The sequence below is a fragment of the Rhinolophus sinicus genome, chromosome 4 (genome assembly GCF_057876585.1).
Source record: "Rhinolophus sinicus isolate RSI-liver-muscle chromosome 4, RSI-T2T, whole genome shotgun sequence".
NCBI classification, from domain to species: domain Eukaryota; kingdom Metazoa; phylum Chordata; class Mammalia; order Chiroptera; family Rhinolophidae; genus Rhinolophus; species Rhinolophus sinicus.
In genome coordinates, this window is record NC_142504.1 from 48,478,303 (window position 1) to 48,505,564 (window position 27,262).

General features: G+C 38.4%; 2 long non-coding RNA genes across 4 annotated transcripts in view; one reads left to right on the forward strand and one right to left on the reverse strand.

Moving 5' to 3' along the window:
* The window catches only part of LOC141573188 (uncharacterized), a 27,973-nt gene extending 13,781 nt beyond the window's left edge, over positions 1–14,192 (forward strand). The window contains exon 3 of the long non-coding RNA XR_012498859.2: positions 10,773–14,192. This is a non-coding gene — a long non-coding RNA (uncharacterized LOC141573188). The remainder of the gene's footprint in view (positions 1–10,772) is intronic.
* Positions 1–27,262, reverse strand: part of LOC141573189 (uncharacterized) — a 44,780-nt gene that overhangs the window by 7,791 nt on the left and 9,727 nt on the right. Inside the window, exons 2-4 of one of the 3 annotated variants that reach the window (XR_012498860.2) lie at positions 9,690–26,867; positions 7,848–7,948; positions 7,047–7,145 (exon numbers count right to left, since the gene is read on the reverse strand). This is a non-coding gene — a long non-coding RNA (uncharacterized LOC141573189). Of the gene's footprint in view, positions 1–1,549; positions 7,146–7,847; positions 7,949–9,689; positions 26,868–27,262 lie in introns of those variants that run through there. The other 2 variants (XR_012498861.2, XR_016021084.1) reach the window with 2 other exon arrangements.

Sequence of the window (27,262 nt, forward strand, 5' to 3'; positions counted from 1 at the left end):
TAGAAGCAATCCTGAATACTTGGACCCTGTTCTGAACTGAGTTCCAGAAGTCTGGAAGTTTATAATTCAAATTTTATGTCATTTTTCCCCCTACTCATTTGTTTGCTGTTGTGCACTACTCATATGAGGGGGAAAAATCAGTATCTGGGATAGGTGGCAGTTTTTCTGCATTTCTTAGTGTTTCTACCTGCTTGTGAGATATTTACTTACTTTAGCATCTCTTTATGGTACAGTTCAAATATCTATTGCTCCTCTATAAACTGCTACATGACTTGGGCCTCAGCTTTGTTGAGCTGGTGGAGCGCTCTTGTTTATGCTGTGAGCCCAGTGTCTCCATATAAGGCCCAGTTGCGTGCTATCAGATTTCATCTACACCTCTACTTTCAAACAAGTTCCTTTAAGGAATTAGCTGTCTCCTTGCCAATGAAATTATTAACAGCAGCAACTATTTCTCTTTAGGTTTTTGAAGAAACAATACTTTTAAAAAGTCTCTGGTTTGAAAAATGGGAGAAACTGGCTCATATCTTTATAAACTAAAATCTTTTCAGTGTGGGTTATAGACTTGGGTTTTTTAGCTGAGTTCATGGTCATCATGTAGATTTTTCAAAAATGATTTATCGTATTTCTTATAGTATATCTGAAATATCTTCTAACCTCCATGTAGCACAAAAATTTCAACTTAGGTATAAGATCTGAGAACATGGTTTGGGAACAAATGGGTAAAGATTATTTCTTTTGTGGAGTTCATCAAAGCTTGCTTTAAAAATACTGTGCTATTAAACAGTGGTTTTTGGAGTGATCGTTAGGTGGGCTTAAAGTTTTATATAAATAAGTAATTAGAACATATTTTCATGAAAATGTATTTTCATGAAAAATCTATTATAGATTTCATTTTATTTCCTATTAGTGGAATACAAAATGTTCTCTGCAGTTATTTTGGCTTCAAGTTAGCTTTCTGTCTTCATGATTTTTATTAGATTTAACTGGCCTACCAGCTAGAAAAGACTCCATTCTAGCTTTAATTTACTGGTTTCACATTTGCTGAATCAGAAGCTTTTATAAAGGCCTATTCTGTTGGGTAAATAATCTCAACATTTTTTTAAGCAAAGGGAGGATGCTCCCTTTGCATCTCAACATTTCTATTAGTCTTACCTTTAGACTTTGTCATGATAAAGAAATTCCCTTTCGATTCTATTAGAAAGTAAATATTGGTACATTTATTCTCAGTTATGGAGTTTTATTTGCAGATGATTTAAAAGTGAATGAGAGGGTGGCCAGTTAGCTCAGTTGGTTACAGCATGGTGGTGGTAGCACCAAGGTTGCTGGTTCAGTCCCCGCATGGGCCACTGTGAGCTGCGCCCTACTTACACATGAATGAGAAAGAAATGTTTTCAAACATTGAATAGAGTAAATGAAAATTGTTTCCTTGCATTGTCATGAAAATATGTTTAAAATAGTAATATTACCAGACCAATGATTAGAGTTGTGTCACAACCCAGGTATGATAATTGATTGTATTCTGTGCTCCTGAAGTGTATGTTTAAAATAGCATAGACACATATTATAAAGGAGAGGATCCTAAATTGTGTGCATACTTGCATGTGTATCCAGCAGTCAGGAAGTAATATTTTGGGCACCACAAATCTGAGAAATTTTTAAGATGTAAAATTATTATTGTAGAGATGCCAGAAAGAGGGAAAGGAAAGGAAAAAGTGAGCGGAAAAATCCTGATAGTATTATTCTTTCTGTTCAGTGTTGGTAAAATGGCAAAAAGATGTTTGTATTACATGCAACTAAAAATGACCAATTAAAGTGTGGAAGAAGTGTTCCTTTGCATAGCCAAATGCTAGGCAGGGAAGTATAATGTCACCAGAAATTACTACAGCAAGTTTCAGTAAAGGATTGCAGAACAATAAGGCCTTGTTAATCTCATACTGATTTATTCAAATAGTGTATAATTCAAAGCAATTGCTGCTCCCCAGGCAGGAATTTACAATTGCTACGTTTGAAGGGTGGATAATGTGTCATTCCAAGGGGAAATCAGGTCTGGAAAGGGCCTCGCGGTTAGAGAACCTCATAGGTCCCCAACCAGCTCCAAAGCAGGCCAACTAAAACAATATGACTTGAGAACCACCCTGTGAAATCAGTCTGCCTGAACTGAGCTGTATTTCCCTTGCTTCTCTCCTGCCTTTTTGGTGGATGACAAAATGTCCCCAGAGCAAGGCGCAAGGGAGGAAGGCAGAGAAACTCAAGTCCTGGATAAGCTATCATGTAGAAAGTGACCCCCGCGCCCCACGGCAAGGGCTTACAATTTCATTCCAGAGAACTCCATCTTCCCTATATGGACGGTATGTATATTTAGTAATGATGGTGAATATAGAGCATCCTCCCTTTGCATAAAAACAGTGGACAACAGTCAGACATGAGTCATCTGTAAGAGGAGGCGTGAATCACAATGTATTTTGAACACTTTTGGTCAATAATCCTTCAGAGAACAATCCTCCAGTTTTATGTTGTTAGTTATGTGGCATTAAATGTAAACAGCTTAAAATTCCATGATTTTTAAAAACTCAGCTTTGATTCCTATGATTGATTGATCCAGGTTTCCAGGGATACGAAGCTATGTCAGTCACCCTGCAACATATTGTGAGGTCAGGCTGAGTGGCTAGTTTCTGTGAAGTGGCTAATTAGGTTAATTAATTAATTAATTAATTAATGGGGTTTCGTAAAACCCTTATGTAGAATCCACCTTACATGGGGTGGGTCATTTTTGACCTGAGAGCTGCTTGTTAGGTACTCAGGAAATCACTATAGAAATCCTTAGGCGAGACATCCCAGCAGATCGGGATTCAAATGATCTTTCCATAGTCTGGGATTCTGAGTTGCTGTTACATATTGTAGCATGCACTTAGCATTAAAATGCTGCTGTGGCAGAGGCATGTATTGCTCACCAAATAGCTATATACTTCCCCGTGGAGCCTAGTCCCTCTGTAGTTTGTTCTGTTCAACCACAGGGACAAAAGTGAACATGTATACCTTGCAGGCTGAAGCACAGAAGAACAGGTGCGAATTCTCCACACATTCTCTTCCTCTACTGGCAGGATGGTGGCCTAAGACTACAGTAACACAGCTCCCAATTTGTCAGAGCCTCTGACAACCGGGGTTCTTGAGCAGGATTCCCTTGTCTCTACCTCCCATTCCACAACCAACCTGCATCAGTCACACAATGAAAGCAAATATAAACTTGTATTAAGCCAAGATTGGGGCTTAATTTGTTATTGCAGCATAGGCTAATACAACCACTATTCTAGATGTTTTTGTAAAACAGGAAACTCCATATGGAAAAAGGATAAGCAATCTGAGTTAATGTGGTCCTTGAATGAGCCACTGAGGCTCTGCCAGGTAGCCTTTGTGTCCTGTGCCCCCAAAGTTATTCTCCATCAGTTGCCACTGTTCCTTCAGGGAGTCGTGAAGGACGAAGCGACAAAGCCCTGGGCATTTGGAGGTTACTGACAGTTCCCCACTGATGGTTTCCCTTCTTATTCACCATCCTCCTTGAGATTTTAAGCTTGCTAAACATACGGTAAAAATCAGTGAAATTATTCATTGTGGTTTTCATTTGAGTGAACTAGTTTCCGCTTCTAAGAAGGATCTTAACAAAACAGGAAGTTTTTCTTGGATTTAGAAATGGAACGCTGCCTTCTGACATTAGTCTTTACCAACTTCTACAAATCTTTGTTTTCCTACTTCCCTGTCAGAGGGTGGGGCAAGTAGAAGAAACTAGATAAAACCAGAAAATGCTGATTAGTTCACTAGTAGAGTTAGGGCTGATTCTGTTTGGAACGGAGAGGGGGAGAGTCAAATGGCAGCCTGACCAGGCCAGACCATATCCTGTCATCTGACCACTTTATCTCCTACTTCTCCCACTTTGGCCTTGGAAAACAGGTGTGAGGGCCAAGAAACATTATGATAGTTGGTAGCCACTCCTTGATAATAACTCTTGACGTATATATACCAACTGATATTCCTCAAAACATTTTGATATGCATCACCCATGAGAATCCAGGAAGGAATACTTGATTCTCATAACGATCTTATCATGGTCAAGATAATCAAATGTATTTAATTTCCCTTTTATGGTAGAGAAATGGAAACACTAAGAATTTACTTGCTAGGGTCACACAGCACAGGGGTCAACTAATAGATGAAACTAAAATCCAAATCTCCCAATTTCTATTTTCCTTCAATTGTGTGACAGGTTAAAGTCCTCTCCCCACCCCACACAATAATAGAGACCATTTATCATCACCACCATGATGTAATGTAAATTACCACCCTGAGCGTCTGTGTTATTTATGTCTGCATTTGTATTAGGCAAGTCTATCAGGAAAGACGTCAAAATCCTACCGTGATTATCGCCAGGGGATGGAGTATCACGATGCTAATTCTTAAGCTCTTACTGATTTGTATTTTCTATTTCTTCCCCCAGAATAAGCATGTATGATACCATCTAAAAATAATAGAGAGGGTAAAACTGCCTCTAGTTTTCAATTTTTTCTGTACATAAGGAATTCAGCAGGCTTCTAGCTCAGCACTTTGAATTATTAAGTAGGTTTGTTTGGAGCAGAAAACCAAAGGAAGGGAATTGTTGCAGAAATTGCAAACTGTCCTCCAGTCCATTCTTTTCTTATATAATAGAATTTCTAGCTAGACACACGGTCACCCAGTTTCTCAGCCTCCCTTGCATCTAGATGTGGCCCAGTTGGGAGAAGTGATATATGTAAGGGCAATATCTGGATTGGGATTGTTGTCCTTAAAGGAGAATGTCTTCACTTCTTCATTTCTGCTGGAATGTAGATAAGAAGGTTGGAGCTGGAGCAGCTATCTTGGACTATAAAATGGAAGCCATGTATTGAGGATGGCAGTAAGAGAAAGTAACTGGATCCCTGACACTAAGGAACCAACACTGTATTTTGACATCTCTTCGTTAGTTGTTGATCCCATATCCTAAATAATATCAGATCTAAACATTTATTAGAACAGTATCCCTGAAAATGAATGTGCTCTTTGGAAAGAATATACAAGTGAGTTAGCCAAACTTTCTTTTGTTTGTGGGCACAGGGACCCAATTCTACCTCTGTTATCAACAGTGAGTACTTAATCTACGACGTGTTATATAATAGGGATGGTGAAGAAACTGCCAAAATTAATCTGCTATTTTTAGTGGGTCAGGTGTATTTGGGCTCCTAGTTTCCATCTCTTTCTGCCTGACACTGACTAACTCCTCCACCTCCCTCCTTTCCCAAGACATAATTCAAAATTTGTGTATATTTTGCCAAGGGTTTGTGTAGGAGGGCTGCCCAAATGAGCCTTCTTGCCATCTAACCTCTCAGGCAGTGTGGTTAATTACAGGCCATATCTGGCACTTAGTATGAATTCAAATGAATTATTGAGAATTATAATTATCCATGTACTAACACACAGTCAAGATTTGTGTTTATAAGTTAAGATGACTAAGGATAAACCATGAAACAACAACTTCTTCACAGAAACTCTAGGCTTTTTAGATGGTTCTTAGGAACACAGTGAGCTGAGTTGCTCACTGGCCAGATTCCCGCCATTGACTCTAGTTTGTGATCTTCCTGGGTCATGCTAAGTCCCTTTATAATCTATTATGACACCAGAATGTCATAATTTAAAGAGAGATTGGTGAAGCCCACTTAATACAAGTTAATTAGCAGCTCTGATTACTCATGGAAACTTGTAACCCATCCAAGCTCCTTCCAGATTAAAATAATACCTGATTAAATGCTGGATATATTTCATGGTTGTGTTTGAGAATTCCTTCACAACTTCCAAGGTTATTCTCTGATACCATGGTCAAGGTACTTTGTATTATTTCATTTTCCCTGTTTTTCAAATCAGGAATCTGTCACACAGCATCAGGATTTAAACCTTCCCGAGGCCGAAGCCCATTTTGTTTAGAGCTCTCACTAAGCACACTTGTTCCAGAGGCTGGAAAAGCGCAGTCAGCATCTTCACTGAGTAGCTTTGTTATTTGCTGTAAACAGTTGTAAATTCCCAGAACCCCAGACACACTCATATAAAAATGGTAATTACTAAAAATGCCTCATAAAACCAAATTGTAAATGAACCGTGAATGGAAGTCCCACTGGAATTCTCTGCCTCTGGATCGCCTCTACTAGCAGATAATTGAGAACTGACAAGATTTAATTTTTCTTAAATTATATTCAGTCAGATCTCTCAAATGTGACTCCTTTTGTCATTTTGTGGAAATTCTCAATTATGAAGAAAGTGATGGTTGATTCTATGCATCAAGCTGCTTTTCAAATGTGAAGTCTGTTTTGCTAAAGGAGAAACTGAGGGTCATTTAAGTAAACAATTTCTCCAGGCCCTCAAGTTTTGCTGAAACTCTTGCAGACATACATATGGGAAACTCTGTTAGTGCTTATTTCTTTCTAAAAGTTCCAGAAACCATAACTTCTGGTTAAGTGCCCTGCTGGAATAGCAGGCTTTAGAAAAAACAAGAAAAATCCCACTGGGATGAAAGAAGCTCATTTGTTTTCAAGTTGTGGCCCTTCCACCCTCCGGGTGGCCCCTCCCCCATGCCTGTGTCTGCGTCTGTGATTTATAATTTTCCACCCACACAAGCCTTGGCATTCACTGGGAATCTACTATGAGGTTTAGGTGTAAACCTGAAGGAAGCTTTTAAGGACTAGAGCGTATTGCGGGTAGGGGGGAGGAGGGAGAGAGTTAGAGAGGAAAAGCAATTAGGCGACCCCAAGCTTGGCATAATCAATGAGCACAGGGGGGCGGGGAAGGCCGGCTGACGGGAGGACTGCTGAATGTGGTTCTGCCACTAAGATAGTGCCTTCTGTTCTGTGGCACAGCGTCCAGTGGGAGAGCTCGCAGCCCCAGGCACTGTTAGCAGGATGGCCCGCTCGGGAACACCCTCCCCCTTTGTCAAGATTTCTTTTACGTGCTTGCACAGCCAGATCTGTGTTCCCAGGAAGGCTTGGGCTTACCCCTGCAGGGTAAATAGCAGCTGCACTCTTTTGCCAGAAAAGAACTTGCTGCTCCGGCTTGGAGGTTCAGTGGGTGACGAGATGAGTGCAAAAACCTTTCTGGAAGAGAAAAGGAGATAACAATATGGGCCACCTTTTGAAAACTGCAAGGTGCCAAGCCAAAGTGAGCCATCATGGTTCTAATAATTATCATTATGGTAGGTGGAAGCCTCAGAACTGCTAGCTTAGTTCCTGAAAGGACTTGCAGGATTCTCCTTACACCTCCAAAGACTGCAAAACTCTAAATTCTCCCTTGGAAAATGTTTCTCATGCAGTGTTGAGGCTGTGGGCCCTAGAGGCTGACTCAGGTGGGAAATCTGCCTCTAACACTTATCTGGGTGACCTAGTGCAATTTTCTCTGGAAAAGGGGAAAAATACGCTCTATCATACTGATTGTGGTTTTGAGAGTTACCGTGTTTCCCCGAAAATAAGACCTTTTGGAGCAAAAATTGAGACCAGGTATAATATAATACTGCGTCTTATATAAGACCGCGTCTTATATTAATTTTTGCTCCAAAAGACACATTAGAGCCGATGGTCCAGCTAGGTCTTATTTTCCGGGAAACATGGTAGAGGCTTGATTGTAGAGGCTGGTAGCTCTTTATGAGAAAATTAATCTGATTTAGCACTAAGACAATGGAAGGGAAGGAGAAACAATACTGACATATTTAACATAAGACACATAGGAAAAATAAGCATGGGGACATTTTCTATAGACAGGATTAACCAAAGACTCCAGAGGTACTCAGGGGTCAGAAGTACCTAATGCTTTCTTCAGGTGCTGGGTTCTTGGGGAGCCCAAAGGCTAGTGATGGTAAGCATCAAAGTCCATGTTTATCAGGCAGGACGGTGTCCTAGAACATCTGGAGAGAGAAGGTATCTCTTGGATTGTGTCAGAGGAAGTAAATTTTAACTGTATAGCCTAAGCAATGCTGGAATTAGGTAAGGCTGGATGAGAACGGTAGAACCTACTACTACTCTCATTGATTTGTAAATCCTGATTCACATGGGTTCCACAGAGTTAATCATCTGCTTTCACACTGGTACACTGCTAAGACAAATACTGTCCACAGCCTGTTGAGAAACAACACTCATCTAGAAAAAGGAATTTGGAGCCTCAATTTTTAGACTAATTATTTTTCCTATCATTTTGCATCTTCTATATTTTCTAAGATCTACCATCTAACCATTCACCTTGAACACTAAAAGAAGACAAGTAAGTCTTAAGGGTGTGCAATTACAGGCACTATGAAGGATGCAAAGAAATGTAACATGCTTCCAGACTTCAGAGTTGGCATGAGTTGACTCAATGAAATGGGGCCAAACATTAAAATCACACCTATGCTTCTATTCTTTATTTTTTTCAGCAACTTATTTTTTTTTTTTTTTAACATTCTTCCCATTCCCCAAATAGCAGAGTATAGCACCTGAGTCAAGATTATTATCTTCAACCATGTTTAGTATTGACTGGATCTATTTACATGTAAAAAATAGCTAGCAATTATTGAGCTCCTATTTATGTGCAGGAAATCCACATTATATGTATTATTTAACTCATTTAGTCCAAACAGGAACCCTATACAGTTCATACACGTATATTGATCCTCATTGTACAGATGAGGAAACGGGAGCCTAGAGATTAAGGAACTAGTGCAAGGTCACCTAGTTTCCATAGCTAGGAAATCATGGGTAGGTGCAGAGAGGGTCTTTTGGATATCAGGAAGCAAGATCAATCACACTGGGAAGGTGGGCTGAAATTTACATTTTATCCTCTTCCAGTTAAGCTCTGGAAGGATAACTATGCTTTTGTCATTAAAAAGTAATACACTAGAGGGCGCCAAATACACAAACTGTGACTTTTAAAACTGTTCTGATAATGCAGTTCCCACAGTGTGGTACAAGATACATAATCAATAATGGATTCAAGCCAAAAGGCCCTCCCAAAGAATATGACGCAGTTTATGATAATTAAGAGGCTCTATTTCTGTCCCCTCAATTTAAAAAAAAGAACCTCATGCTTTCTATTGAGCAATTCAAACTTAGTCTCTACTTGATACTGATGTTCTTCAAAGTGCCTTTCAGCTAGGTGTTTCTCTTTGCTGAGCAGCGAAGGGAAACAGAGTAACAAAAAATTGCACTGAGATATATTTTCTTTTAAATTTTATTTGGCAAAATAAAACACACACATTTTAAAAAGAAAAACTCATATCCAAGAGCCTTAAATGAAAAGGAACAAGACCTCATTCTCAACCTTAAATTCAAGAGGCAACATCTTTTATAGTTAATGCCAAATTTCTAAATATGTTTAGTTCTTTCTTGATTTATCAAACTGACATTTGTTTTTCTCTATGAAAATTGAGTTAGCTAACAGAATGCCCATCTTATAAGTCACAAAGACAGTTTACAAAATAACTTTTATTTTTCCACTATTACAAGAGCAGTGTATCATTGTAGAACATTTTAAAAATGGAAATAAAGAGGAAATTAACGTTTTGATGCATATCCTTACACACATTTTTACACTGTATAAACTATAAAATGCTTTTTCCATATCATTAAATATTCTCCCATTTCCTTTTTTGTTTTTATTATAGTATAACTTACATATAAAAGTTAAATGTTCTGAAGTATAAGGAACCTCCAGCTGTTCAACTGGTGTTGGCATCAGACAATTTCATTCCATAGTGGGAATTGTGGTGTTTGATGGTATCATTCAATTTCAGTTATGGGCCAGTGAGAATAGTCAGTTTCTCAAGGGGCAAGGGCTTAAGAGTCCTGCAGGGATTGCAGAAATCAACAGAAACAGGTTAACAACTCAGCCTGGAAAGCAAGTTCTAATTATTCCTCAGCTTCTCAAGACTCAGTGGATTATGAATCAGTCACAAGTTTGGAGTTTATCCAATTTTTTTGGTGGAGGATAGCCTCTTTTGTATGTTTATCATTCTCTTATAAGTTATCCTAAGAAGCAGAGACAACAGTCATCAGAGCAACTAAAAAGCAAATTTAGCACCTCTCTTTTGCTCTTTTTATAAGACTTGCCGCTGCTCCCCATCTGCACCTGGTTCCAAACCAGAAGGCAAGTATTTTGGAAGCATGGCCTGCTGTCAGGTTCATGTTAGGTTGCTGCCTAAGAGTGGTCTACCTCTTCATTCCCTGTGAAATAAAATCACACGAAACAGAATACTCATCCAGTACAAAGCTCTGCAAAAAGGGATGAGTCAAGTTGAATAAAGGCAGAAACTTCGTTAGAAACTAGGAGGCTGGGTGACGGCAAACATGCTCAAGAGATGTCCAACAAAACTCAGCTCTATGAGGTGAGAGAAGGCCATTCCCATGGGGACCGAGAATCAAACACTTTCCACACCTAACCAACGAACATGGCATTGAGCAAATAGGTGCTCGATAAATCCATATAGCTTTTCCTTGTTTTTTACTTAACCGTAATGCCAGAAACTACTCTATGCCAGGTATTTTTCTAAGGGCTTTGCATTCATTACCTCATTGAATCCATTAACAAAGTAAGAGGCTTAAGAGATTAACTTTTTCAATTTGGACACAGCTGGTAAAGGGTGGAGATGTCAGAATTCAAATACAGGTCAGTCCCATGGCAGACCATCATTGCTCCTGCCCTTCCCCCCGCCCCCCAGCAGAGGGTCATTAGTAATGAAGAGTCATTTCCTCTCCCAGCACACAGGACAATGGACATACTGGCAGCTACCAGCATCAGCATTTCCGGAAGATGGCGGCTGCCCCAGGCTCCGAGTTTAAGCTGTGCGTCACGGCCGGAGGTGGTTGGAAGTAGCATTATACTGTGTTTTGGAGGAAACAAGGAGCAGATAGCATGAAACGGAGTTAAGTAAGAACCCTGGGTACCGATAAAGCTAAAGCTCTGGGCCCAGGGGACCGCACGAAGCACACGGCGGAAGTGGGCCCGGCGGAGGGCGTCCTACGCCGCCCGGACGTACAGCGCGGAGGAAGTGCGCTCCTGGGGCTCTTCCGAAATGGTGCGGCCCGGGCGGCAGCTCCTGCGGCGCAGCTGGCGTGCGTCTCTGGAGATCCGTTTTCACCCTCCTCTGACCTCGCTGTACTCCCGGCCGCAGGCAGCCTGGCAGGCTCGACCCTAGGGGCTTCCGGCCTCTGGAGAAGGGAGCCGTAGCCGAGGCGGCCCTCTCCCGGGACACGCTTTCCGGCACTGGCCGCGAGATTAAGCGCGGGCGGACTTGGCCCGCCTGCCCCTCCCCGCCGGGAGGCCGGCGCCCCGTGTGACGCAGGAAGCAGCCCGGGCTACGCCCTTCACCGAGCTGGCCAGCCTGCTACCCTGACGGAGACGCCAGGCCCGGGCTCGCTCGGGCAAAAGGCCAAGCCACGAGTTTGCATCTGCTGCGCAGCCAGCCACAGCTCGCTCTTCCAGACGCGGAGCGAAGATTTGGACGGCTCGGTCAAGTTCACGAGGGCAAAATACCACCGCACCGTGGAGAGAGGGAGTTCGCAACGAAGGGGTTTCTTCTCAAGTGCGAAGTGGTTGCTGGGCCCTTAATGGGGATCTTAGGTGTGTCCATAAGTTATGATAAACCAGTTACATATCGTAAGTAAAAGGGGCTTTCCCCACAATGGGTCAACTGGGTTATGGAACCTCTTCTTGATTGGACTGGAGCCAATCAAGGGCTTAAGTTCTCAAATGTTTCTTACTAAGTAAAATTCCTCACTGTGGCTTCTCCTTGGCCACTTTATGTGAGCTAGTTTCTCCACGGCTAGTTGAGAGGGAGTTATTCTAGCTGGAATAACACATCCCCCCAACCCGAACAGGGTGCTGGCATAACATTAGTTACAGGACTCATTGCTTACTTAGCCTTCTCGCATAACAGTGTGTACACTAAAATACACATTTAAAACGGTCTGACAAGGGATTTGTAGGCTTTATGGGCTGTTAAAAGTCCATAGCACAAAGCTAGTTAAGAATCTCTGCGTATTTGGGGTTAAGGGAAGTGATATTAAGGTCATTTAAGCTTATTTTCTGGGAGCTTGAGACAAAGTTTCATTGTCTTGGCCAGTAAAGTGTGTTCTGGGAAAAGGTACATTCATCAGAAGCAGTCCTATTTCAGTAATTAGGCTGTCATGTTGCTTGGCCCTATTTTCTATCTTCTATTGGGAATCAGGTGTTGGTTCTTTATTGCAAATAATTTGGTTCCATGAAACCAAATCAGAAAAGGAAGCCTTATGATCAATCACTATGTTAACCCATACTTTGGGGGTGTTTTAAAGCTGTATTCCTCGTGTTCACAGAACCTGATTTTTGCACCTAGATTCCCCCTTGACTAGCTTCCACTTGTGGGTGGGTTCACAGGATACTAATGTAACTTGTCAATTTTTTTTAAAGCCTTTCAACAAATGGTCATTTGGGTAGCAGTTATCCGTTTTTGTTAAACCCATTATGTAGATAACTTCCTTTTAGATAAAAATTTTAATCCCTTTAACTCATTTGACTAGGTGAGTCCCCTTCTCCCCCAGTTAATCTTTGAAAATGGTATTATTCTCTGACCAACAATTAAATATCTTTTTTATATCATTGCCTTTAATGTAGGTTTCCTGCTCAAAGGAATAGAGAGGGACTGTCAAATCTCAGTCAGATGTGATGCAATTCAGTTCTGTGTGTAGCTCAAAATGGCAGTTTTCTCCCCTTTTCCTGAACGTTTCCAGGGTAGATTCATAGCTCCCTCACCCTGCCCCGCACCCCCCACAAAAATCCATGATGCTCAAATACTCTTTACAATTGTTCATGCTCTACCGTGTATTTGCATTCCAAAAGTCTTGTTAAAATATTGATCTGGGTTTCATAAAATAGCCCATAAATGAGGAGTCTAATATTATGGTATCTGTTCTTATAATTGTATTTTAAAAGCAGAGGCAATTTCTTCACTACAGTTTCAGTATCTTAAAAAAGGAAAATTAATTTGATTACAGTTACCTTTTCAAAATACATATAGGATTGACTTGATTGACTTGGTAGGTTTGTCACAAATCTGCGTGCTAAACAGGCACCATCAGTAATTCTGATGCAGGTTGATCCACATTTTAAGGACCACTGGCTTAGAGACAAATACTTCAAAAGCTTTCTTTGTTTGGTCCTAGGCTATCCTGGCAACTTGTATATTTTGTAGAATCAGATGGAAAATACGGAGGCACCACAGCCACCAAACTGAATGACGTGCAAAAATGCAAATTTGTTTTGGAATTCTTGAAGTTCTGTTGTATTATAAAGGAGCAACACAACCAAATGACATATGCTCGATGGAGAAAAACCTGTTTCACAAATGCTTTGTTATTTATTAAAGGTGTTCAGGCTCAGAGATAATGTATTCCAAGTTTTATTAAACCAGTTTAAAGTTCTTCACATATTTATGATTAAAATTTACAATTCTTTATTACCTTGGTTAATATGTTGACTAAGGGCCTACTTTGAGGGAAAAGTGCTGGAGTTGGAAAACAGCCCTTACAGGTCCAGGACCTGAATCAAGATGTAAAATGAAACCCTGTACTGCAGTGACACCTTGCCAAAATACCCGGTCAAGTGTGTTGGCTAAATCCAGAGATGCTCCCCAAAGACGTTAGATGAGGCTCTGTTTCATTTATAGCTATGTCCCTCTGTGACAGGCAGCTAGAGTTATTACTATCTATATATACCCAGTGGGACCTCGCACCAAGAATCAGTGAGTGCCACACAGAAGAACATAGAATCTGATCATATTTGCTGTTTCCTAACAAGTATAAGAATATATTTGTAAATTTGTATATTGCCCACAACTGCTAATTTGTTTTACATAAGAAAAACTTACGGGAGGAAATTTTTAGAAAGACTGGAGAGCTGAAAGTGAGAAACAAAAGCTTAGGAGGAACAACATATATTGTACACTTCAAAATTTGTTAAGTGGGTTGATCTCGTGTTTCTTTTACCATGTTAAAAAAAAAAAAGAGAGATAGCATTGGATTTTGTGAACAAAGTAAGCTTCTTTTGTAATTTAAGCTCCCTACTCAGTCTCTCCTGTGAAACTGTAAAATATACAATACTTATTAATGCCTCATGAAATAAATTCTTTTTGGGAAATGTGATGAATTACACAGCCTTGTTTTAAATTTTGGCCTGAGTTTTGCCCAAGATGGGCAGCTACATATGGGATGCACATGCACTGATGACCAATTTTTAAGTCTAATACAGCTTTGGCAATTGCTTTATAAAATGCTAACATCACTGAAGAGTCCATCATCTTAAAAGAAAACCATGACAGTTTTTATTTATTATGTGTGATCAACTCTATTAGTAATCAAGTAATAAAAAGTATTTGTAATAATTTGATTCCATTGCATTAAAACTTTTAACTTGTGCCATCTTTACAGGTTAAGTTTTCCCAGTGAGGAAACAAATAATCTCTTTCCATTTATTAATGTCACTTATCCTAGAATTCTTTTTTACTACTGAACATGATACAGGCCTTGGTTCACAGGTTAAAATCCTATTAGTTTCTGTTTCTTTTAAAAATAAGAGACTTATTACCAACATGAGACTTAAGAGAATGTCGTACAACCAACTACCTAGCAGGTTAAGAGATTAAGTAAAACTACTAGAGAAATATGTACTAACATCTCTGTATTTGCTAGTTGGCTGTGATGTATCTTTTAAAATTCCAATTTCTTCCTATATGTCTGTAAATATATAGGGTGTAAAGCCCTATATTACTAGTTTAAATATATCAAAAATTTTGCACATGGGGCCAGCCCGGTGGCTCAGGCGGTTAGAGCTCCATGCTCCTAACTCTGAAGGCTGCCAGTTTGATTCCCACATGGGCCAGTGGGCTCTCAACCACAAGGTTGCCAGTTCAACTCCTTGAGTCCCGCAAGGGATGGTGGGCTCTGCCCCTTGCAACTAAGATTGAACACGGTACCTTGAGCTGAGCTGACGCCGAGCTCCCAGATGGCTCAGTTGGTTGGGGTACGTCCTCTCAACCACAAGGTTTGCCGATTCGACTCCCGCAAGGGATGGTGGGCTGTGCCCCCTACAACTAGCAATGGTAACTGGACCTGGAGCTGAGGTGCACCCTCCACAACTAAGATTGAAAGGACAACTTGACTTGGAAAAAAGGCCTGGAAGTACACACTGTTCCCCAATAAAGTCCTGTTCCCCTTCCCCAATAAAATCTTTAAAAAAAATTTTTGTGCATGGTATTATAAATTCATTTTAATGATGGCATATTACTCCATCTACTGGCTGTGACGTGTATATATTATTTGCCTACTCATTACCCAGTGATCTAAGCTGGCTTCGCTCTTTTCTACGCACTGACTGATCACTTGATGACCAGCAGACTTTCTGGCTTACTAGTTGCCATTTGAGCATTTGTTTTTTTTTATTTTTTTGTTTTTTTTTTAAAGATTTTATTGGGGAAGGGGAACAGGACTTTATTGGGGAACAGTGTGTACTTCAGGACTTTTTTCCAAGTCAAGTTGTTGTCCTTTCAATCTTAGTTGTGGAGGGTTCTGTTAAGCTTCAAGTTGTCCTTTCAGTCTTAGTTGTGGAGGGCGCAGCTCAGCTCCAGGTCCAGTTGCCGTTTTCTAGTTGCAGGGGGCAGAGCCCACCATCCCTTGCAGGACTCAAGGAATTGAACTGACAACCTTGTGGTTGAGAGCCCACTGGCCCATGTGGGAATCGAACCGGCAGCCTTCGGAGTTAGGAGCACGGAGCTCTAACTGCCTGAGCCACCCGGCCGGCCCTGAGCATTTGTTTTTAGAAGTCTTCAGTTCAAAATACTTCTCCTTTAATTGCTCTAGTCCGGGAACCCACAATTGTTTTTCTGTCTAGGGCCACACAGGAAATATTTTAGGCTTTACAGGCCACAGTCTTAGTCAGGTTGGGCCCCCCACCCAACCCTTTACAAATGTAAAAAACATTTATTACCTCCCAGACTATAAAAACACAGGCTGTGTTTGTTGTAGTTTGCCCATTCCTATTCTAGTCCTTAATGGGAAAAAGGGTATATAAAGCTCAACTGCATACATGACCATAGTAACTTAAAAGTGCTGGCTGGATACTCAACTCACCTTGGTCTTCCTCATAATGCATTTTGGCACCTCAAATTATCACTAAGTGCTTCTGTTTGACCAAATTAATACAGCAAGTTGAAATATACTCACACTATACCCTTGAAGAAAAAAAATTATTATAAAGAAATAAACTGAGACTTAAGTTTATTGCAACATGGGTACAGCCCTCATGTATATAATCTTACACCGTGTTTCCCCAAAAATAAGACCTAACCGGACCATCAGCTCTAATGCGTCGTTTGGAGCAAAAATCAATGTAAGACCCAGTCTTATATTAAACTTAAAGTAAAATAAGACTGGGTCTTATACAATGTAAGACCAGGTCTTACATTGATTTTTGCACCAAAAGACGCATTAGAGCTGATGGTCTGGCTAGGTCTTATTTTCGGGGAAACATGATAGTTCTTCATATAACATCTTACATCTCAAATAGCTAAAACTTGCCAGTATAATTCTAGTAGCTAACAATGGAAATTACTGTTCTTTTATGAAAATATTACCATAGATTTTAAAAAAAACATTGTTTCTCAAATGGCTTTGTTTACTTGTTTAGTCTGCTTATGGAATAAGCTGTGTCCAAACAACCTATACTGTTTGCCATCTATCTACCCAATTCCTCATTTTACTCATGTTTTACGGGACAAAATCAATTTAGGATATCGTATTGAGTGCTAGAGGCCCAGAGAGGAAAAAAAGAGGTTTAAAGGTGCAATATAAGCTACTGTCAGTGTCACTGTGGCTATTTAAACAAAGGTCAAACATTTGTTGGGCAAACTAATGCATGCATATGAAGGGAGAGATACCAGCTAACACTGGATACTTTAGGAGGTTTTAGGCTAATCCTAAATTCGAACAGTCTCCACTAGTATTTGTTAAGCTTATGCTGAATGGAGCAAGACTGACCATTGTGATAGCCCAAATACACCTTCTCTTTTAAGATTCAGTGCTTGAGAGGAATTTTAATGGGGTGTTCTTGTTCATGTATTTGGCACTTGTGTAAACTGTGGCTCTAGGAACAGTGATACTTTAGTTGAGTCTCTAGGGGCAATAAAAACAATTAACAAAGATTGAAGGCCAAGTTCTTCTCTTTAATACCTGTTAACTCCATCTTTATCTCCACCCTTGGGTACTTACATACTGTATTATTTATAACTGCAGCCACTCATAAATTACTCTTCACTGCCTCTTTGAACAATAAGAATGATCAACACAATGGAATGTTGGAAGGATTAAATGCCACATCTAATATGTCCCTCCAGTCATGAATTTATTAGGCAGGGGGAGTTAAAGTATAGTCATCTTAAAAATTTTTTTCTTCCTATCTCACAATTCTTTATCTTATCCATATAATCTTAAGTGCAATTGTGTTGTCTTTGTGCCTCTCTGGTTAAAGAATCCCACAGCTAATGACTAAGCTAGTGCACTACTTTGGTTTCCGATTTGGCACAACTCTGAACTTGAAAAAAAAAAAATACCAAAGTCCCCAAAATTAGTGACAGTAACATAGGGAGTAACTATGACTATCAAGGTAGCCAAATGACTCTTCATCTAAATACCATGTTTCCCCGAAAATAAGACCAGGTCTTATATTAAGTTTTGCTCCAAAAGATGCATTAGGGCTTATGTTCAGGGGATGTGATCCTGAAAAATCAAGCTGGGGCTTATTTTCTGGTTAGGTCTTCTTTTCCGGGAAACATGGTAGTGATGCCCACGAATGGATGAAGGAGATTCCCACTGTCCCTAGCTAGGATCCATGAAATACAACCAAGGTAACTAGCTGGGAAGTTATCAGCAGGGAAAGAACTGGTTGAGCTTAACTTTGATCTAGGAACAACTGCATTGTACTTCTCTATTCTTGATTAATCTTCTGGATAATATAGTGACCATGGTGGAAGTTACTCAAGACTAAAAGATGAGTATTCTTAGAATCACATACACACAGTTTATTACCAGAATGCTTATTTACCAAAGGTAGGGACTTCAAACATAGGGATCAAGACAACTGTATTTTCATGTTTTGCTGAATTATATTTTTAATTTATTTTCAATTACAGTTGACATTCAGTATTAATTAGTTTCAGGTGTACAGCATAGTGGTTAGATAGCTATATTACTTACAAGGCGATCCCCCCATAAAAAGACACATAATTTTGTTAATAGGCAAGTCAATGTCTCTCAGGTTGAAGGTACAATAACCAAGATGAGAGACAGGTTTTAAGACTCATCCAATTATGAAGGAAAGACGTATATATCTCTTTGGCCAGTACATTATCTCCAAGGAGTTTATATAGAAAGTTTAATTCTATTCATAAAGTTGCCAGACGAACACGATACTATAATAAAACATACATGTGGAATTGAGAATACTATATTTGCTGTCATTAGAACTGGAATATTTTATATATCTTGAAGTGGATCGTAGTCCTAGCTCATGACATTTAAATTTCTTAATATCGACCACTGTTAAGTTACTAATATTAAATGAAGTGACGCTTCTTTCTACCACGAGTTGCACTTCTGGGATTTAAAGTTACTGGTTTCACTTTTAAGGGAAAACAACCCTAATTAAAGGATCACATTGTCTAAACATTTTAGTTGAAAAAGTACAATGAAATGTCATTGTGCCCCCTTTACACACACACACTGGGGGTGCCAAAAAATGTATACAAGTGGACATTTTGGTCAACGTTGCTCAAGCAGTAGCTCGCCGTAATCAGAAGTATCTGGATGCTGATGGTAACCACTTTGAGCACCGCTTGTAACTGCAGAAGTCAAATGTGACTTGTATTCATCTTTTGTTATCGGTATATATTGAGTATTACAATTTAACAGTTTTCCTTTCTTAAAATGTGTGTACTTTTTTTTTGGCACCCTCTGTATATACGCTTGTGTGTGTAAAGTTGGGAGTTTAGAAATAAGGCTTCTTTTTCACAACAAACCTAAACACCCCTAAATAAAGACAGGTTCACAGGCTAACAAGACTTGACCTACATCTACTAGAGAAAGTTCAGTTCATCAGAATATTCTAAAGTTTTTAGAAAACTATTTTACTGTTCTGATAAAATCTCCAAGAAATGTAAGAAATGGTTTATGGCAATAGCACCTCCAAGCTTCTCAGGTTGGAGGTCTAACATTATACTAACACTCCCCCAAAAAGAAATGAAAAAATAGTTTTTGCACTATAGTTCTATATAGACATTTTAGTGAAATGCTTCATTCTGCATGTTTTTCAAAGTTGCATTTGCATGAAAAGTACCTGAGGATGATAGGCTTGTCAAAAATGCAGATTCCTGTGTCACACTAAGTACATGGTTCTTCAGGAATTGCTACATTCTGAGAAAATTATGAATGATGATACCTAGCATCTTGTTTTGGGGAACTCTGGGTGTGGAGCCCAGGAATGTTTAATAAGCTTCCCAGATAATTATGGTGATCAAACCGGCTTGGGAACCACTGACTTGAAGCATTTTAACATGTATAGTAGGGAAACTAATTTTAAAAAGTGGATTTAAAAAAAAAGACTTGGTAGCCATGACCTATATAATCCTAGGCCTAAGAATTTACCTTCAATGAAAATTTGATTATTAGAAATGGGTAACCAAGTTCTGTCTTGAGAATTAAGTGCATTATGATATAGTATCTTCAACTAACACTTAGAAATATAAAATTGCTTGTGTTGTGGGAGGGATTGGTTAGCACATTGATGGATTCAACTTTATAAAAATCGGTATTAAAATAATCTGTCGATTATAAACCATTCAGAATTGAGGCTAAATAACTTTTCATACAGAGATAAACGTATTTTGGGGCACACCGGTTTAGTTCCTAGGATTGTTGCTGCATATTGGTAAGCATTTATGGATCTCCATCCATATTTGTGGAACCATAGTTGTTCTTTTGAAACGAGATGCCAGCATCTAGTCCTGAACTTCCATCCTGTTAATAGGGTTGTTGAAGTGTTTAGAAAAGTTAGCTATGAGAAAGTTCTCTAATGCAATTATGTTAAAGTACCTTTACAGTTATCTTTATTATTATATGCATTGGAAAGGCAGGTCAAACCTGAAAAATAAAAATTTATAACCAAACACCGGAAGATGGATGGGAATTTTCAATTTGCCCCCCAACAATGTAAAACTTTTATAAGAGGCGGCTTTTATCTGCAAAAGTACCAGAATATGTTTCACTGAGGATTATTACTTTTTCAAGATAATTGTAATGGATGAAACCTAAGAATGGATGTCCGATTATTTTCTTCTAGAACAAGGATGGCTTTGCTCTTGTGCACAAATCATTAGCAAATTTAGGTTCATATATAAAAATACATCTCTAATCCTTTTTCCTTCTCGTCACAATTTAGGTTTAGCAGCTATTTTGCAGATTTATACTTACACCAAAGAGAGAAGAAACCTAATTAATTCATTGAAACATTTACTTGAGCACTGACTATGTCCTAGGTGTTACTGCAAGCACTACACATTTGTCTGAGGGAGACAATGCAAATAAACACTGCCCTTCAGGGCTCACATTCTAGCAGGGTGAAGAGATTCTATATTATAAACAAACTGCAACAAGTACTATAATAGAGTTGGGTAAAAGGTACATGGAACTATAAAGACCAATGGACTTCTTGGAAGAACACGAGGGAAAGCTTCACAGAGGAAAAACACTTGAACTGAGAGTAGGGCTATTCCATGAAGAGATGGTGGTAGTATATACAAAAGAAAAGAGGTCAGAAATCACAAGGTAAGTTTGGGCAACTGAATCAAGCAGTAATAATACAGGTGGAAGCAAGCAAAAGGAGCAACTGGATCTTTGGAAACAGGCAGGCGCCAGATCACAGTAGGCCTGGTATGGCATCCTAAGGAGCATGGAATCCATTAAAAAGCATTTCAAGTTAAGATCAAACTCATGTTTTTGTAAAATCACTTTGAAGAATGACATTGATTAGGAGTAAGACTAAAGCCAGAGTAAGCTAACATTTTATTTGACAAATGTTCGGGCAACTGACTGTCAGACCTGAACTAAAGTAGAGGCAGTCGTGAAGACAAGGGGAGGTAGACCAAGAAATAAAAAGTTAGACTGGACATTACTTAGGGACATAATGGACATGGTGTTAAAAGAACTGAGGGTGATTTGTAGGTTTCTGATAAGCTGAGACCATACTGACTGCTTCTAGTTTGTATCCCATTGTTAGTTAATTTACAGGCATTTTCCCACATCTCTACAAACTAGAACGAACACCTTTGAGAAAATTGCTTTCCGCTAATACATGCTTATTGTAGAAAATTGACCTGTAAGCCTATAACCCAGAGAGAACCTGTGAAAGCATTTTACTTTATTTCCTTGACCATTTCTATGAAAACACACAATATACAAAAGCCCCACAAAACTGTAATCCTATTTCGTATTTGTTACCATTTCTTTGTAGGTATGTAATGCTTTGAAATTCTTTGAATGCTTGTATTTTTATGGACTTGCCTATGTCTTTATTTGTTGTTAACCATTTTAAAACCAAGTGTTAGTGTTGCTATTTAGAGAACCAAAACTGGCAACTGCATTGGTTTCCATATTTCTCATCATTTGAAGCCCCAAAGCCTAGGAACCAATGGATTTGATTAGCTCTAAAGCCCTGTCAACTCTTTTTAGTTTGTCTCTCATACATACTGGATTGTTACATTCCACCAAAAACCCAGAAGAGTTTCATAATTATTTTGCTTTATTGATTCCTATCCTAAAGATCTGTATGAACATCCACTGTCTGGATTATGTCCTAAATCCTTCAAGTTATCCTATCTTCCAACAGTGGCTCTGTATTCCAGACACACAGAATGTGAGCTTTCTCTATCTTAACCATTGTTATAAAGGCTCCTTGTACGACATAAGATCTAGATTATGAAGCAGAAGCCCTTGATTTAGAAGGAACAAATCTAACCTGCCTGTTGCAAAGCTGTCTGGTCGCTGACTGCTACTAATATATGAGTTACCCATGCACCTTGACAAAGACTGTTTATCAATATTATAATTATTAATTACCCTGTTCTTATAAGCACCTTTCTTCTAAGTAGCTAAAAGCCTTCTGGTACATAATATCTCCTTGATGAGTATTAACAAATAGAATAAGCAAGCAAGGAAGTAAGTTCTGCCAGTGAGAGGGAGAGGCTGCAAAGGACACGAATAATCAAACTCTACTTTCAAATTCATAGCTTTAAGTCCAAATAGTCTATGATGTCAAAACTCTTCCGACTCCCCCAATCTGAAGAGGGCCAATACCCTATATTTACCTTCATTTGGATATTCTAGAGCCACATGTTTTAAAAAGTTCGTTAGTCTGATTGTAATTATTGAGTTCTAAAATACCAAGTTTTATGACCGTGATGAAGAAATCCTTTTCACTGAGAAGTCCTTTTAAAAGAACTAAATTAAAACTTCATATATGAATGCTTAACTGTTCTCTTCCTGTCTCTCCAAGCCTCACTCCATGACTTGATTTTGCAATTTGATTCCTTCATTTTACTTTGCTAATTCATATTTTAGAATATTTTAATTTTTGCACAAATTATAGTTATTCCATGAAAATGCATGGCAAGGAAAAACTTTCAGTTTATTTACAATTATAAAATTTATTTCCGGAAACATATGACTTCTTTCACTGTTTTAAAAATGGAAGATATAACCTAAGTTTTGGGTTTTGGGGGAGCGGGGGGAACCCATGATGGCAAGGGCTTGTGAGAGGGAAAAAGTTTATGCACAGAAAACAAAACCAAGCAGCTGCTTCTTACAATACTGTACAAGCAATACTGTACAGTAAACTTTAAACTTGACTATGCATTTAAAGAGTTTAATCTTTTTTAAAAAATCGATTACACTTTCATCTAGGCCTCCAATTAAACTACTGTTTAGCCCTCATCCTTGAACATAGTTTCATAATTCCCATTTAGCTGACAGAAAAAAGGGAGGCAGAGATACACAGAAATAACTACATGTCACAGCTATTATGGTCTCATGATCATTTTAATTTTCATGATATAAACTTTACCCTGTTAACTTCAATGTTTTCTGTTTTGTTTTTAATTTCAGAGAAGGCTATTTGGACCTAAAGCTATGAGTTAAGAAGTAATCTACTACCTAATTGCAATTTAAGGTTCATTTACTTTGTAGGTCAGTATGAGGAAAGTTTAAGAAAGTCTTCATTTCCCTTTCAATCTAACTATGCCAAGCCCTGATCATCTTTATAGAGACTGGGGCTTTTATAATACCATAGTTTGATATGTTAGTTATAAATAAAACTCATTCTTCCCTCCAGAGATAAGAGTAACAAATTTAGAACACTTTGATACACATGTATTTGTAGACCGGTATATACACTGTTGCATTAATTACAGAAATTGAACAGTATTTGATCAAGAGGGAAGTCTGTAGAGTTTAAGGGTAGAAAAAAAGGGGAAAGGAAACCAAAAATTAGGTGTTCACTCTACGTTGAATGATCACCCAGGAGAGCAAGATAGGATACATAAAGTATTGAAAACAAAAACAAACGACTTATTTACATAAGCTTTAAGTGAACGGATTCATATAAAAATGGAGGAAAAAGATCAAATTTGATCACACCTAGGAAAACAAAGTATAATATTTAAATCCTAGTTATCTTCATGGTTATTCATTTCCTCATTTGCAGAAAGAGGACTAAATCAAAAGTAAGTCTCTTCTATCCCTAAAATCTAATTTGTGTAACATACACCATAAAGGTAAAGATAAATAATTTAAATTCAGCTGACATACATTAAGTATAAATGGTATTCATTCTTAGCTGGTTCTGAACATTAGCTAACTGTAGATGTTTAAAAATTATGAATTTGGCGTCTCTAATGTTTTACCTCTAAATTAAATTATATCCCTTAAAAAAAAAAACCCACAAAATTTTAAGCACACAATACAAATACAAAGCATACACAAGCCAGACACTTGTACCATATTTGATGACATCTTACATGCTGAAATAAGAGCTTAGACATCTATTAAAAAAAAAAATCTTTTAAAAATTCACTTGTGAAATGTGTATTTTAGTTTCAGACAAACCCTTTTTGTAAAGAAGTAAAACGCCCATGTTAAGTACTAAAAAGGTTGATGATAAAACGATGAGTGTGGGATGCAGGTTAGATTTTGTAATGTAAAAGCACTAAATCTAACATTTATTTTTACTGTATCTTATGGTTGACAGAAATGGTCAAAACGTATAATAGGGAAATTTCCCAGGCAAAAAATATTTCTAAGAAAAACTAGCCATGTACAGAAATTTATATATATAAAGAAAAAAAACGAGAGTATTTTTCCTCTTCAAATTCAATGTCGTAACTTGAGTGCTATTACATAGTAAGTTGCTTTTGCTTTCTTACGGGTGTACTCCCAGATCTATAAATGGATGAGACACGAATAACCCGTGAAGTTTTTCTAAATATACACTTTAAAATGTAGAACATGAAAGTCACCTGGGAATTATAATTATAACTGTTAGTATTTTCAAGTTATAATCACTACAACTTTCTTATAGCAATTTTATATGGCCTGATAGTGTTTGGTTTAACACTAACGTCTTGGTCATATAAAGGTAGTATATATATTACACAATTTGATTATAATTTCTGCTGATTGCCAAGTGTGCATAAGTTGTACTAAAGTTATAAAATATGCATTTTACATGGGAATGATGAATTTAAGATGTACTAACATAAACAAAAACGGTAACCTGAAATTTGAAGCATTTTAATAAAAGATTTTTTGGGCCTAGAATTTTAATTGAAAAACAAAACAAAAACAGATGTCAACATACATTTCCTTTTGGCGCAAAAAAAAAAAAAAAAAAAAAAGACAGAAAAAAGCATTTCCTGATACAGGAGCAAACTTACAAGTTCTAGCTTTTGCTATACATAGGTATAAACACAGGTTGCCTGCGCTGTGTGTATTCCCAGCATAAAACTTAAAATGCCAGAACTCCTAAATTCATGTTTCTTAATAGCAATGACTATCAATTACTCATCATCTAATGCTGTCAGGCACTAAGCTACACATTTGCAGACAATTTACAGATGAGAAAACAGATGAAGTAAGTCAATCAAGATCATATACACTGCAAAAGGTGCTGAGCTAACTAGGAAGGGAAGTCTGACACGAAAGCTCCTACTTCCTCTCTCATTCCCTCTTTTTACATAAAACCAGGAAGGAAAAATGTGGTAAGAAATCAAATATTTTTTCCTAATCCTAATCCAATCTAAAGTTGAAATAAGGAATGAGACCTGTAACCTAGTACTTGACAAACTCTTCACAATTTTAAACTTGTAGTTAGTGAGCAGTATCTGGGTTCCAGGCCTACTCTGACACTTAAAGTCAGTCATTTCCCCAAAATACAAGGTGTGATCAAACAATACGGTGAATGTTTAAAGAAAAAAACTTTATTACAGTAAAGACACATTGCCATTAATCCCCCTCAATATACTCCCCCCCTCACTTTGAACACACTTATCCCATCATTCTTGCCACTTTCTGAAGCAGTTCTGGAAGTTCTCTTTCGTGTCTTTAGTAGCGCTGTCGTGGCTGCCTCAATGTCCTGTATCAATTCAACACGCTTACCTTTCATGGTCATTTTGACTTTGGGGAAGAGCCAGCAGTCGCATGGTGCCAGATCGGTGAATACCGTGGATGAGGACACACCGTAATGTTTTTCTTTGACAGAAAGTGTCGTACCAGAAGCGATATGTGTGACACAGAGCACTGTCATTATGGAGGATAAAATTGTTTATCCATTTCTCAGGCTGTTTTCTATGCACATCGTTCCTTAAACACTCTAATAAGTCCTTATAATATTCAGAGTTCGCTGCAGTGTTCCTGGGTACAAATAGAGCTTGCAGAATTCCATTAAGGTAAAAAAAACCAATATAACATCACCTTGATGTTTGATCTTGATTGACATGCTTTTATCCCATGAGAAGAACTGGGTGATTTCCACTGAGAACTCTGAACCTTGGTCTCAGGATCATAACCATAGACCCAAGTTTCATCTCCCTTGATGACATGTCTGAATCTGAACTGGCATGATCACACAACGCCGATGAAACTGACAAATGCTGTTTTTGTTCGATAGTCAAAATGCGTGGAATAAATTTTGCACTCACTCGCTTCATATTCAAATCTGTTGTTAAAATGCTTTGAATGGAATGTCACAAATTCAGATGTTTAAATCCTCAGAAATGTCCTTAATAGTCAATCACCTGTTCGATCAGATCATTTCACTTACTCTTTCAACATTCTCTTGGTTTTTGATGTTGAAGGACATTCCAATCTCTCTTCTTCAACCGATTCACCATGACGAAATCGCTCGAACCACGTGTAAACCGTCTTCATGGTTACTGCAGCATCACCATAAACTAATTTTAACATTTCATGTGTTTCTTCAGCACTTTTTTGCAGTTTGAAACAAAACTTCACGTTAATGTGTTGTTCGTGATCCATGCTTTATGCCACACTTTAAAACACACCTTCTCTCAACTGTAGCTCACACCTGACTGACTGCACCAAACAAGTTGAAACTTGTCACACAGTTACTAAGGTTCGACGTGCTGCTTCCCGAATTGAAGATCCCTGCCTTTCTGTTGTATGGTACTCAGCAGCAGCGTTCACCGTATTTTTTGATCACACCTCATGAAAGGAAAAAGAATGAGTAAGAAATGGCTTGAGACTCATTGGGAAAAGGACTTGAAATTTAAGAAAATAATGAAATTATCTGGGTCCAATCCACCCTCTTTTCCAATCTGATCAATGTACTTGTGCAAGCCTAGTCAAACTGGTTTATTTAAAACACATTCTCCATTCCTGTTCTGTACCTTTGCACATAAAGCCATGCTGACTGCAAATACTTTGTTTCACTGCTCCTACTCCTTCACTATTGAAATCCACAAATATTTTGCCTTCTAGTTTAAAGATCGATTCTTCTGTGAAACACGCTACCTGTGAACTGGGGTTTCTGGCTGAATAATTATAGTACTTATCCACATAGCTTAATCCCAAACTACATTATAAACTAATAGAGTAAG